At 40.8% G+C, this 13,313-nt stretch overlaps 1 protein-coding gene across 3 annotated transcripts in view; it reads left to right on the forward strand.

The window, feature by feature from the left end:
• Nucleotides 1-11,174: 11,174 nt before the first annotated feature.
• Nucleotides 11,175-13,313, forward strand: part of LOC124556772 (LIM domain and actin-binding protein 1) — a 222,180-nt gene continuing 220,041 nt past the window's right edge. The window contains exon 1 of one of the 3 annotated variants that reach the window (XM_047130782.1): nt 11,175-11,337. The gene's annotated coding sequence lies outside the window, so the exon portion shown is untranslated. The remainder of the gene's footprint in view (nt 11,338-13,313) is intronic. The other 2 variants (XM_047130783.1, XM_047130784.1) reach the window with 2 other exon arrangements.

The raw sequence follows: 13,313 nt of genomic DNA on the forward strand, positions 1-13,313 counted from the left end.
TCTAAGAGATTGTGGAACCTTCTTATTAATTTAAAAATAGTATGTTCTATAATATTCGATGTTAGGTGCATATAAGAGTGTTATTTCCCAGGAATAAGTTGTCATTGTCAATAATTCACAAATTAAGCATGAAACATGCAAATGCTAGTAAATTTTGGAAACATGTTGATCATCTGGTAAAAAATACTAGGTACCACTCAAAAAAAAAAAACACAGAAAAGACTGATTCGTTTGACACAGAATTAAGAAGTAACTTAGTCTCTGCCAGCTTAATTACGAAAGTTGGAACTTTAATAGTGGCAACTATTTATTTACATCTCATACAAAATAGATACGTGTTTCAAAGTTTTACTGACCTTCAAAGTAGTCACCAGGATTGTGTATAGCCCGTTGCCAGCGATGTGGAAGTCGCAGGATACTTTTAGCAGTGGCAGTTGTGTTGACAGTTCGAGCGACGTGGTCTATTGCCCGACGAATTTGTAGCAGTTCTGAAGCGAATGCCGTGAAGTGTTTCCTTCAGTTTAGAAATCGAGTTGAACTCATTAGGGCTTAAGTCAGTGGAGCGCAGTACGTGGTATAGCACTTAGTAGCCCCATCAGTCAAACAAATCAGTAACAGCTTGCACTGAACGTGCTTGAGCACTGTCCCACAGAAAGTGTCATCACTTCTGTTTCTATGCTGTTCATTTTTGGAACACAACTTACGACCAGCTTAGAGACAGAAGTGATGACTCTTTCTGCAGGACCTGACCATCATCTTGCAGGACAATGCTCAAGCAAGTACAGTGCGAGCTGTTACTGATTTGTTTGACTGATGGGGCTGCTAAGTGCTATACCACCTACAGCACTCCCTGGACTTAAGCCCTCGTAAGTTCAAATCGATTTCTAAACTGAAGGAAACACTCCACGGCATTCGCTTCAGAGCTGCTACAAATTCGTCTGGCAATAGACTATGTCGCTCGAACTGTCAACACAACTGGCACTCCTAAGAGTATCCTACGACTTCCACATCGCTGGCAACAGATTATACACAATGCTGGTGACTACTTTGAAGCTCAGTAAAGCCTTGAAACTCGTATCTATTTTGTTCGAGCTGTAAATAAATAGTTGCCACTATTAAAGATCCAACCCTCTTATGAAATAAAATTTATAGGCTAGTCGTTTTACGAGAGTTCTTTTCGAAATAAGAACATCTTCAATTAAAGTACATATGCTGACGAAATGTATTCTGGTACTGATCCAGGATTGTTCCTGCAGCTGTTTTTCCATGTTGTTTCCATTACCTCCATGTGCCAAGGAAGAAGTTCAGTTTTCTCGCCGTGAATTACAATGTTTCATACAAATTAGAATATACTGCACACAACCAGCACTCTTTTACTATTTGGGGAGTTAACTGCTAAGTACTTTTCGTAATACAGGTGAAATTAATGAGTATGAAGTTGGTACATTCTCATTTTTGGAGAAAGAAACAGAAGCAATAGTTTACAAAATTGCAATGAATGTAACATTTGAAGATAATCAGTTGCTGCTTTAATTCGTGTACAACTATACTTTGTATTTACAATAGTTTTAAGGATTCACGTGAGTGTCATGGTAATACTACATATGTTATTCTGGTGTGCAAAGCGTGTTTAATTTAGTGTATGTAACTACAGTGGCCGGCACGAAAATAGGGATTCAAGGTCATCTCGCCCTCTTACAGCATTGCTAGATTTTTTATAGTGATGATTTCAAATCTTCACAAAAATTTAAAAAAATTATTGGGCAACTCTGTTTTTAGTCTAGAATATGATGGAGTACTTTCCAAAAGAAAGTTATCACTAGCTGGTAGGAAAACAATGAAAACTAATGTTACAAGAAATTTTGGAGGAAAATAATTTTTTACTATATCCTTGTAAAAAGAGATCTATGAATCAATAAAGCTACTACTACTACTACTAGTACTACTACTACTTCAACCTGTGGTAGTAACAGAATCAGTAACTGGACTGAAAAAAAAATACGAACATCCTCAAAGTTTACAGATGCATATGCTGCGTCGTTTATTTCGGAAACATAAAAGTATTCTGAGATAAAAATATATATATATATATATATATATATATATATATATATATATATATATATATATATTGTAAGAGGTGTGAAACTGTGCCAACTGCGTAGCGAAAAATTTAGCCGCTGATGAATTTTCGTTCTGTAGGACTGCGAAGAAACTTCCCGCGAGAAAGTTGTTGAGAAAACTACAAAATTATTTTTGGTAACATTTCAGACATAATTACTGTATCGTATCATGTACAGAAGTAAATTACGTACGCAGCAGCACGCGAGTCGTTGCAGGCCGTCGCCAAGAGTTTTGTACGGACGGCTCGCTTTAATATGGCCGAGAGTATTCCCTACTTCCTGAAAATATTTTACTGGCTGCTAGTACATTTCCTTCGTAATTGAATCCATCACTCAAAACGCATTGAATCCATCACTCAAAACGCCAATATACGCTACACAGAAGTAATTCTAGTTATTTTGAAGCCAATATTTTCACTGAATGCGAGCAAAATATTTGTTCGAAAGGTTTTGTGGAACTCAAGTTTTATCTAAATTTGATGTAAGCCTATGATCCTCAGCACGCAATATGTGCTTGGTACACAAAGACCTCGTTCTTAATACTGGAACGTCCCTGTCTTGTGTTACAAATTTCGTCCATCATTGCAGTTTCTGAATTCAAAACCAAGTGGGCAGAGAAGACAGTACATTGAAGTGACTCCCCAGAGTAATCAATTTTATCACTGACATTACCCCGTATTTCTCTAGCCATCGGATACTATCCTCTGTCATACTAAAGTAATACAATTCTACGTTCTAGCTTTTTGTAAAAGTCGTCAAATATCATAGATTTCTGGGCTCTTCTCGGAGAATCAGAATAGGTACTGGGACTGTTCTGATGTTACTGCAATGTTTATACAGGGTGGTCCATTGATAGTGACAGGGCCAAATATCACACGAAATAAGCATCAAACGAAAAAACTACAAAGAACGAAACTCGTCTAGCTTGAAGGGGGAAACCAGATGGCGCTATGGTTGGCCCGCTAGATGGTGCTGCCATAGGTCAAACGGATATCAACTGCGTTTTTTTTAAATAGGAACCCCAATTTTTTATTACATATTCGTGTAGTACGTAAAGAAATATGAATGTTTTAGTTGGACCACTTTTTTCGCTTTGTAATACACTCCTGGAAATGGAAAAAAGAACACATTGACACCGGTGTGTCAGACCCACCATACTTGCTCCGGACACTGCGAGAGGGCTGTACAAGCAATGATCACACGCACGGCACAGCGGACACACCAGGAACCGCGGTGTTGGCCGTCGAATGGCGCTAGCTGCGCAGCATTTGTGCACCGCCGCCGTCAGTGTCAGCCAGTTTGCCGTGGCATACGGAACTCCATCGCAGTCTTTAACACTGGTAGCATGCCGCGACAGCGTGGACGTGAACCGTATGTGCAGTTGACGGACTTTGAGCGAGGACGTATAGTGGGCATGCGGGAGGCCGGGTGGACGTACCGCCGAATTGCTCAACACGTGGGGCGTGAGGTCTCCACAGTACATCGATGTTGTCGCCAGTGGTCGGCGGAAGGTGCACGTGCCCGTCGACCTGGGACCGGACCGCAGCGACGCACGGATGCACGCCAAGACCGTAGGATCCTACGCAGTGCCGTAGGGGACCGCACCGCCACTTCCCAGCAAATTAGGGACACTGTTGCTCCTGGGGTATCGGCGAGGACCATTCGCAACCGTCTCCATGAAGCTGGGCTACGGTCCCGCACACCGTTAGGCCGTCTTCCGCTCACGCCCCAACATCGTGCAGCCCGCCTCCAGTGGTGTCGCGACAGGCGTGAATGGAGGGACGAATGGAGACGTGTCGTCTTCAGCGATGAGAGTCGCTTCTGCCTTGGTGCCAATGATGGTCGTATGCGTGTTTGGCGCCGTGCAGGTGAGCGCCACAATCAGGACTGCATACGACCGAGGCACACAGGGCCAACACCCGGCATCATGGTGTGGGGAGCGATCTCCTACACTGGCCGTACACCACTGGTGATCGTCGAGGGGACACTGAATAGTGCACGGTACATCCAAACCGTCATCGAACTCATCGTTCTACCATTCCTAGACCGGATAGGGAACTTGCTGTTCCAACAGGACAATGCACGTCCGCATGTATCCCGTGCCACCCAACGTGCTCTAGAAGGTGTAAGTCAACTACCCTGGCCACCAAGATCTCCGGATCTGTCCCCCATTGAGCATGTTTGGGACTGGATGAAGCGTCGTCTCACGCGGTCTGCACGTCCAGCACGAACGCTGGTCCAACTGAGGCGCCAGGTGGAAATGGCATGGCAAGCCGTTCCACAGGACTACATCCAGCATCTCTACGATCGTCTCCATGGGAGAATAGCAGCCTGCATTGCTGCGAAAGGTGGATATACACCGTACTATTGCCGACATTGTGCATGCTCTGTTGCCTGTGTCTATGTGCCTGTGGTTCTGTCAGTGTGATCATGTGATGTATCTGACCCCAGGAATGTGTCAATAAAGTTTCCCCTTCCTGGGACAATGAATTCACGGTGTTCTTATTTCAATTTCCAGGAGTGTAGATGGCGCTGTAATAGTCATAAACGTATAAGTACATGGTATCACGTAACATTCTGCCAGTGCGGACGGTATTTGCTTCGTGATACATTACCCGTGTTAAAATGGACTGTTTACCAATTGCGGAAAAAGTCGATATCGTGTGATGTATGGCTATTGTGATCAAAATGCCCAACGTGCGTGTGCTGTGTATGCTGCTCGGTATCTTGGACGACATCATCCAAGTGTCCGGACCGTTCGCCGGATAGTTACGTTATTTAAGGAAACAGGAAGTGTTCAACCACATGTGAAACGTCAACCACGACCTGCAAAAAATATTGATGCTCAAGTAAGTGTTTTAGCTGCTGTCGCGGCTAATCCGCACATCAGTAGCAGACAAATTCCGCGAGAATCTGGAATGTCAAAAGCGACGATGTTCAGAATGCTACATCAACATCGAGTGCACCCGTACCATATTTCTATGCAGCAGGAATTCCATGGCGACGACTTTGAACGTCGTGTGCAGTTCTGCCACTGGACACAAAAGAAATTACGGGACGATGACAGATTTTTTTCACGCGTTCTATTTAGCGACGAAGCGTCATTCACCAACAGCGGTAACGTAAACCGGCATAATATGCACTATTGGGCAACGGAAAATCCACGATGGCTGCGACAAGTGGAACATCTGCGATCTTGGCGGGTTAATATATGGTGCGGCATTATGGGAGGAAGGATGATTGGCTCCCATTTTATCGATGGCAATCTAAATGGTGCAATGTATGCTGATCTCCTATGTAATGTTCTACCGATGTTACTACAAGATATTTCACTGCTTGACAGAATGGCGATGTACTTCCGACATGATGGATGTCTGGCACATAGCTCGCGTTCGGTTGAAGCGGTATCGAATAGCATATTTCATGACAGATGGATTGGTCGTCGAAGCACCATACCATGGCCCGCACATTCACCGGATCTGACGTCCCTGGATTTCTTTCTGTGGGGAAAGCTGAAAAATATTTGCTATCGCGATCCACCGACAACGGCTGACAACATGCGTCAGCACATTGTCAATGCATGTGTGAACATTACGGAAGGCGAACTACTCGTTGTTGAGAGGAATGTCGTTACACGTATTGCCAAATGCATTGAGGTTGACGGACATCATTTTGAGCATTTATTGCATTAATGTGGTACTTACAGGTAATCACGCTGTAACAGCATGCGTTCTCAGAAATGATAAGTTCACAAAGGTACATGTATCACATTGGAACAACCGAAATAAAATGTTCAAATGTGCCTACGTTCTGTATTTTAATTTAAAAAACCTACCTGTTACCAACTGTTCGTCTAAAACTGTGAGCCATATGTTTGTGACTATTACAGCGCCATCTATCACAAATCAAAAAATGTGGTCCAACTAAAACATTCATATTTCTTTACGTACTACACGAATATGTATTAAAAATGGGGGTTCCTATTTTAAAAAAAACGCAGCTGATACGTTTGACCAATGTTAGCTCCATCTAGCGGGCCAACCATAGCGCCATCTGGTTTCCCCCTTCAAGCTAGACAAGTTTCGTTCTTTGTAGTTTTTCCGTTTGATGCTTATTCCGTGAGATATTTGGCCCAGTCACGATCAATGGACCACCCTGTATATACAGTCGATACAGAAAAACCACAAAGTTTTGTCATTTTATGAACTACATTACTCTTACTACGAAACAGTCAGTAAATCCTTCTATGAAAAAAATGAATAAAATTTCGAATGTACGAGTAAACTGAATGCAGTAAGATTATATCCGAATGTAAAAACATTGGATACATATTTTTAGGTAAAGCTGTTGTTAATTAATGCAGAACTGACAATCTTATTTTAATTGACAGTTACTGTCGGGTAAACTAATCGTCACCACTTGTGATAAATTTATCACACGTCTACTGTAAGCGAAAAACATTCGCAGTATGTCCTCCGTAACTGAAATGAATAGACAAACGTTTAAATCAAGCCAGCTTTTGTACATAGATGACACCTAAACTGAAAGATCTTCTGGCTCCGTGGCTTCAGATTCACTGTCGCTTGTTTCAGCCAGGTGTATCATCACAGATTCCACTATGGTGTCTCTTAAAGCCTGGCTCAAGAAATCAGTTTCTTGTAATGCTTTTGCGTGTTTTAAGCACCTCTCCCAGTCCTGTTGAGTAACATTGTCAAGAGCTTCGTGTGTTAGCTTCTCGACATCAGCAAGTTTGAAAGTAGTATCTCTCTACGCTACTTTTCCCTTTACTTGGGCCCATATAAATTCAGTGGGATTGTACTGGCAGCGATACGGTGGTAGACGTACCATTTGGTGTCCCATTTCGTTTGCCAAATGATCTTTTTGGCACCTATGATGTCTTCCTTCGACAGGAGTTCGGCCTTCGTTTCATCGACTGAAAATGAAACATTCTTTCTCTTTGATCACTCCATAATTTCTGCCTTGCGCCAATTTGAAGGTGGTAGCTTTTCTGTCTGAATGGAGTGGTAGCTGACGTTATCCATCACGATAATTGACCCTTCTTCTAGCGCAGACAACAGTCGAATAAACCAATTCTTAAAAACTTCTCCATTCATTTCTGAATGGTAATCGGATTGGTAAGAACTTTTCCCACCACAAAAAAACAAGTTTGGCCTCTGGTATGAAGCCTGTGGTTAATGAACCAGCGTGGACGATGATTAATCGGCCACCTCTATCAGTATTCACTTTCAAACCGCCGTTTCCTTTGGAGTCGTGCCATATATACGTATTGGTGTGGTTCTGTGAAACCCAGGTTTCATCCAAGTACACTACAGGCCTGGTGTCTTCAGCATACAAGAATTGCGCTGTACGCAAAAACTGCGCTCTTGCTGTTGCAATGTCTCTGCGCTGCATTAAGAATTTCCGTCCGTCATTACACTTCATGAATTGGAAACCAAGTGAGCAGAAAAGACGAAGAACAGAGGTCTCTGAGCCCAAGTAATTAATTTTTTCACGGACGTCAGCCCGTATTTTTTTAGCTGTTGGATACTCTCCTCTGTCGTAATATCCAAGTACAGTTCCACGCACGAGCTCTTTGTTAAAATCGTCAAAGTCGGTTGGTTTCCGTTCATATTCGTATCCCTTTCTTGGAAAATCGAAACACTAATTCATATCTGGAGATTCTGCCAATGACACAGATTTGCTAATACGGTCTACAGTTGACTTGGAGACATCACACACTTAGCAACTTTATGAATTTGTGCAAAATTTAAGTTATTCCTCGCTTCTTCATTGTCGACCAGATCAGTAATAACCTTGAGTACATTCGCTATGATAATTTTCGATTGTTTACGAATGTCTTTCCGCCCTTTATGCACAGCGACTGGAGGATTACTACAAGTAGGCCGTTACTCCTGCATTGTTGTTCACCACCGAACACACATCAAAGCACCTTTCTAAAGACAGTAAGACACTGAGGTCTGATGTGGACACTCGATAAAGCACGGTAACACTGAACTTTCAGCTGCTCTGACCTACCGCACCGCTAACGGTACCTACATGGCCACAAAGCCCGGAGGGGGGGTGAATCACAGCCTGCAGCCCTGCTGGCGGCAGGCAGCGGCCGTGAGCTTGAGGACTCTACTTCCGTGACGGCCACTATAGATGACAAAACGTTATTTATGTAGTCCTCAAAATGAATAAGCAAATCATACATTAGTGCAGTGTGTATATTTGATGATGTCTATAAAATTCGATGCAATGTTCCTTCAGACATGTGTAAGTTCGGATATGTCCGTGAAGTGTGCTCGGATAACCTAAACTATTCAGGCGACCGCTAGCAAATAGTGGGAAATCCGGGTTCGAGTCCCTTTGTGTCACAAATTTTCATCTGTTTCCAGTAAATTGTATAGGTGTGGTGGTACAGTATTCTCATTTTGCGGATACATTTAATTAATAATCAGATCCATTAAAACGAAGCCAATAAACAGGCCAGATCGAATAAGATAGGCGAGATGTGATTTGCCCCGTTGTGCAACCTGAAAATACATTTCCATTTATTAATACAAATGTGGCGTACACAATTATTGTGCATTTGCAGACAGCATTTCTAAAATGAACGTATCCAGGTTAGCCACTCTTTGATGCTTGGAAGTAATTAGGAATTGCAGAAAGAAACCAGTCACATTATTTCTGAGAATCGTTAAGATACGCCAGCAAGTATACTAGACGTGAGCTACGTGCTGTGAGAGGCTTACAGCGCTCAGACTCAATACGACCACGAAAGTCGATAGACATCCCCGATGGTCGAAACTGGACATGTACGCGGTGTAGTGACGTCACGAAGAAGTGTCACCAGTGATCTCCATACTTACAAGGGAACCTCCCCATCGCACCCCCCTCAGATTTTGTTATAAGTTGGCACAGTGGATAGGCCTTGAAAAACTAGACACAGATCAATCGAGAAAACAGGAAGAAGTTGTGTGTGGAACTATGAAAAAAATAAGCAAAATATACAAACTGAGTAGTCCATGCGCAATATAAACAACATTAAGGATTGTGTGAGTTCAGGAGCACCGTGGTCCCGTGGTTAGCGTGAGCAGCTCCGGAGAGGGAGGTCCTTGGTTCAAATCTTCCATCTGGTGAAAATTTTACTTTCTTTATTCTCGCAAAGTTATGATCTGTCCGTTCGTTCATTGAAGTCTCTGTTCACTGTAATAAGTTTAGTGTCTATGTTTTGCGACCGCACCGCAAAACCGTGCGATTAGTAGACGAAATGACGTGCCTCTCCAATGGGCACCGAAAACATTTGCTCCCAAGGTCATAGGTCAACCGATTCCTCCACAGGAAAACACGTCTGATATATTCTATACGACACTGGTGACAGCATGTGCGTCACCTGACAGGAATATGTTGTCGACCCATCTAACTTGTACACTTGGCGAATGTGTAAAAAGATTCTTCTACCTTGCCGATTTAGGTTTTCTTGTGGATGTGATAATCACTCCCAAAAAAGTGATGAAAACATAAGAGTTTGTCACATGAACTGCAACAAATGAATGCAACAGTTTCACAGTCGCAGTTTTCCCTGTGCTCTGTCAAAACATATGTTTTTAACGTTTTCAAATGTTTCCGTGTGTAGACCGTCAAATCCTGCAGTGTGTCCAAGCAAATCTGAACATATCCTGGAATTTAGGAGAGCGAAGTTGATTATGTTTGAGTGCCTTAACTTTGATAATAGTCTGAAAATAAAAAAATTTTCACCCACGGGAGGCTTGAACCAAAGACCTTTCGTTCCGCAGCTGCTCACGCTAACCACGGGACCACGGCGCTTCGGTTTCCAGTGCCCTTGATGCTGCCTATCTTGCGCATGGACTACTCAGTTTGTATATTTTGCTTATTTTTTTCATGGTTCCACACAACTTCTTCCTGTTTTCTCGATTGATCTGTGTTCAGTTTTTCAAGGCCTATCCACTGTGCCAACTTGTAATTAAATCTGAGGGGGGTGCGATGGGGAGGTTCCCTTGTTAGTATAGAGATCACTGTCACCGACGTCTCCCACGATGTCTGCACAGATGCTACGTGCGCAGATTTGTCATTGTGTATGGACTGGTCTTTAAGCTAGGTCTTTATTCTGCAGTTTTTTTAGCATTATTTTTCATGGAGTTAGTGGCTTCACTTTTCTTGAACTCACGTATTTTATGCTTGATAGAATGCGTCAGGAGTGAACGTTCAATACACTTGTTTGTGTTAAAAATTTCTTCAGTTGTATTTTCACCAATTTTCACTGACCAGAAAGTCGAATGTATCTGTTAATCGTATAGGATGTTTTAATTTATGTTCAAAGAGTCTAAAATTATCGATTTTTAGGCCTAATGTATTATTCATACCTTAGGGCTTCAACAGTCAAAAGCTACTTCATATTCTCCCAACATTCTTACATATTTTCCGGTTACAGTTAGATCTTTTTTCCTATAGCACATTGACCGGATGTGATTCATTGCATTATGTTGTTGAGCACCATTTATAGTGCCATTACATATTGTTTGCTAGATTGTAAATTATACAGGAAATAAGTCAATACACTGTACTGTACAGCAGGACAGTTCAGTTTCGCAATTTCGTTGCCGTAACAGCACGCTAATAAAGAAAAGTTTCGAAAATTATTGTTTCGCATTACGCAAAATCTGAAGCGCTATGCGAAATCTGACAACGTCAAAAACAGCTGCACCGGACAGTACCAATAATACCGAACATGAGACTCAATTTCTGCAATATTATTTATCAGCACGTCAACAAATGATAGTTTCTTGCGAAAATCAACAGTTTCGAGCACCTGGTTTGAATGAAAACATCATGTGAAGTATTGGTTTCTTATAACGGAGTTTGGAGGAAGAAAATTTACGAAATATTTGATTGAAGATCTTTGATAAAACGCTGTACACTGGTAATAAGGACCTTAGACCGCATTGTTTTCTAAATCTCTGGAAGTATCCAGCGAGTTTCGTATAGCTGCTAACAGATGGCCCGAGTGGTACAGAAGAGCATATGATGCTAAAATAGCACCGGTTCAATCTTAGGCCGTCTATATAAGGCACAATGTAGGTGCGAAAGCATTTCCTTGGAACTTGAAGTATCTGTGTCGTAGCTCGGTGAGGGTGAGTTCGTCGTGAGCTGTGAGTCGTTGCATTACAAGTAAAGTGATATTCATTCACTGGCAAGTATTAACACTAAATTCATCATCATTCACGTAGACCTGTAACAAACAAATCATGTTGCTTCCACAGTAGTGAATAGAGCATTGTTGTTTGGTTGTTTAAAAGACAGCACATGACAACACACATACACACACGTGATTGTTCCGTCGAACTGCGCAGACAGTTTCTAGACTACTAACTTTTCTGTGTTATTTTTTGGAAATATCTTTTATCTGTTACAGTATGTTTCTTGCATTTAGATGCAAGGAAGAGACCGTATTGTAAATGAAATAGTTTTCATGAGATGCGTTTCATTTCAGACATAGGTTCACTTGCCTGATTAAAGGTATTGTTAGTGGAACCATATTCTGTGTTCTAAGGGTTTATGTTTCAGTATAAGATTTCTTTGATATTTAGGTGCTGTAGGAAAAAATTATACTTTACAAGTTATATCAAAATATAATAAGCAGACATGAAGTCACTGATGTAACTCAGTATTAATATGTTGATGTTGCTGGTGAATATGTGGAAAAGAAACAATTTGTGTTTATGTCCTTCTAATCTACAAATGTAGCAGTCATTGTGGATGTGATAATCAGTTGTGAAATTATTTCAGTTTTCTAGCAATTGTGTTACTCAACTACTAAACTATGTATTAAAAATATATGCGAATAATAACTTCCAAATTACCCCACAAAACGTGAGATTATGAATAAATAATTTGAGAAATGTAAATCACCTGCAGTTAGGCCATTACCAAAATGCTTCATTGTTCTGTTTTATTTCTTTCAAATAACTGATTCTTGAGGACAGTTACCATCCATTTAATATACTTGGCATACTTCTTTGGTTAAAGAAATTGACGTGGACAAAAATATCCAGAAACTTCCAGGATCTGAAATGTCGAGTTGCTCCTTTGCTGTAACTCCTACTGAAGGGTAGTTGTTTTGATGGAGAGCTAGAACACACCATATATTGTTAATTATGTTCTCACTGTGTTGCTTTCTTGAAAGAAACCTGATAAGCTAATTATGTTGAAAGTTGTTGTTATCAAATAACATGGTCCATTGCAAGTGGTAAAGACCTATTTTTGTTGAATATATATATATATATATATATATATATATATATATATATATATATATATATATATATATATAATTTTTTTTTTTTTTTTTTTTATGGAGTGACAGAGTACTCAAATAGATTACTGTTTTGTGTCTCAAATAAAGGCATCTCTAACCGTTCACTGATTTCCTATTGATGGTTTCTTTAGCTAGTTGGAATAACAGTAACTTGATGACAGTATCTTAATCTGATGCCATGGCATACTTTACTTTAATAAGTTTGCATAGATGAGTGATGTGAATTAAATCCCTGCTGTGTGTATGTCACACAGTATGCCCTAAATATTGGATGTTAATGGTTTATAAATGTTAAGGGCTTTGAATTTCCATCTGGTTTGTAGCAGAACAGAATAGGACCAACTAAGGCATGGAAGGTTGTTTAATCATAGATGTTTTGAATTGACTTTATAGTCTTAGTGTTCATTTTGTTTGTTTGTACTGTTGGTGATAAACCTATTTGGCTATCATGATCATACCTAGGTTTACAATTATGAAGATTGAATTAAATTTTCTGGTGTTTGCAGACTGTTTCTTGAACTGCTGATGCCGTACTATACTATCTGCAACACCATAACATTTACAGCAATGAATTTTACTGCATGGTTTTTAATGCAGCTGAAGTATATTTATCTTCAGAGGCACGCAACATGCTAAGCCTTTGTTTTTACTTCAATTGTTTGATTTCGGTCACTGAAATAAGACTACTTGGAAGTAGTGTACATTGACTTAAGTGTCAAGTTGAAATTGATAACTCAATTTCTCTGTAGTATATAACAATGCCCAAGTGTGTTCTATAGGAGAAAAGTTGTATACTGCAGGTTTTGAAGCGTCATAGAAATGCTGTCTGTGTCCGAAATTACATTTAAATA

Source organism: Schistocerca americana, chromosome X, assembly GCF_021461395.2.
Source record: "Schistocerca americana isolate TAMUIC-IGC-003095 chromosome X, iqSchAmer2.1, whole genome shotgun sequence".
Classification (NCBI taxonomy): domain Eukaryota; kingdom Metazoa; phylum Arthropoda; class Insecta; order Orthoptera; family Acrididae; genus Schistocerca; species Schistocerca americana.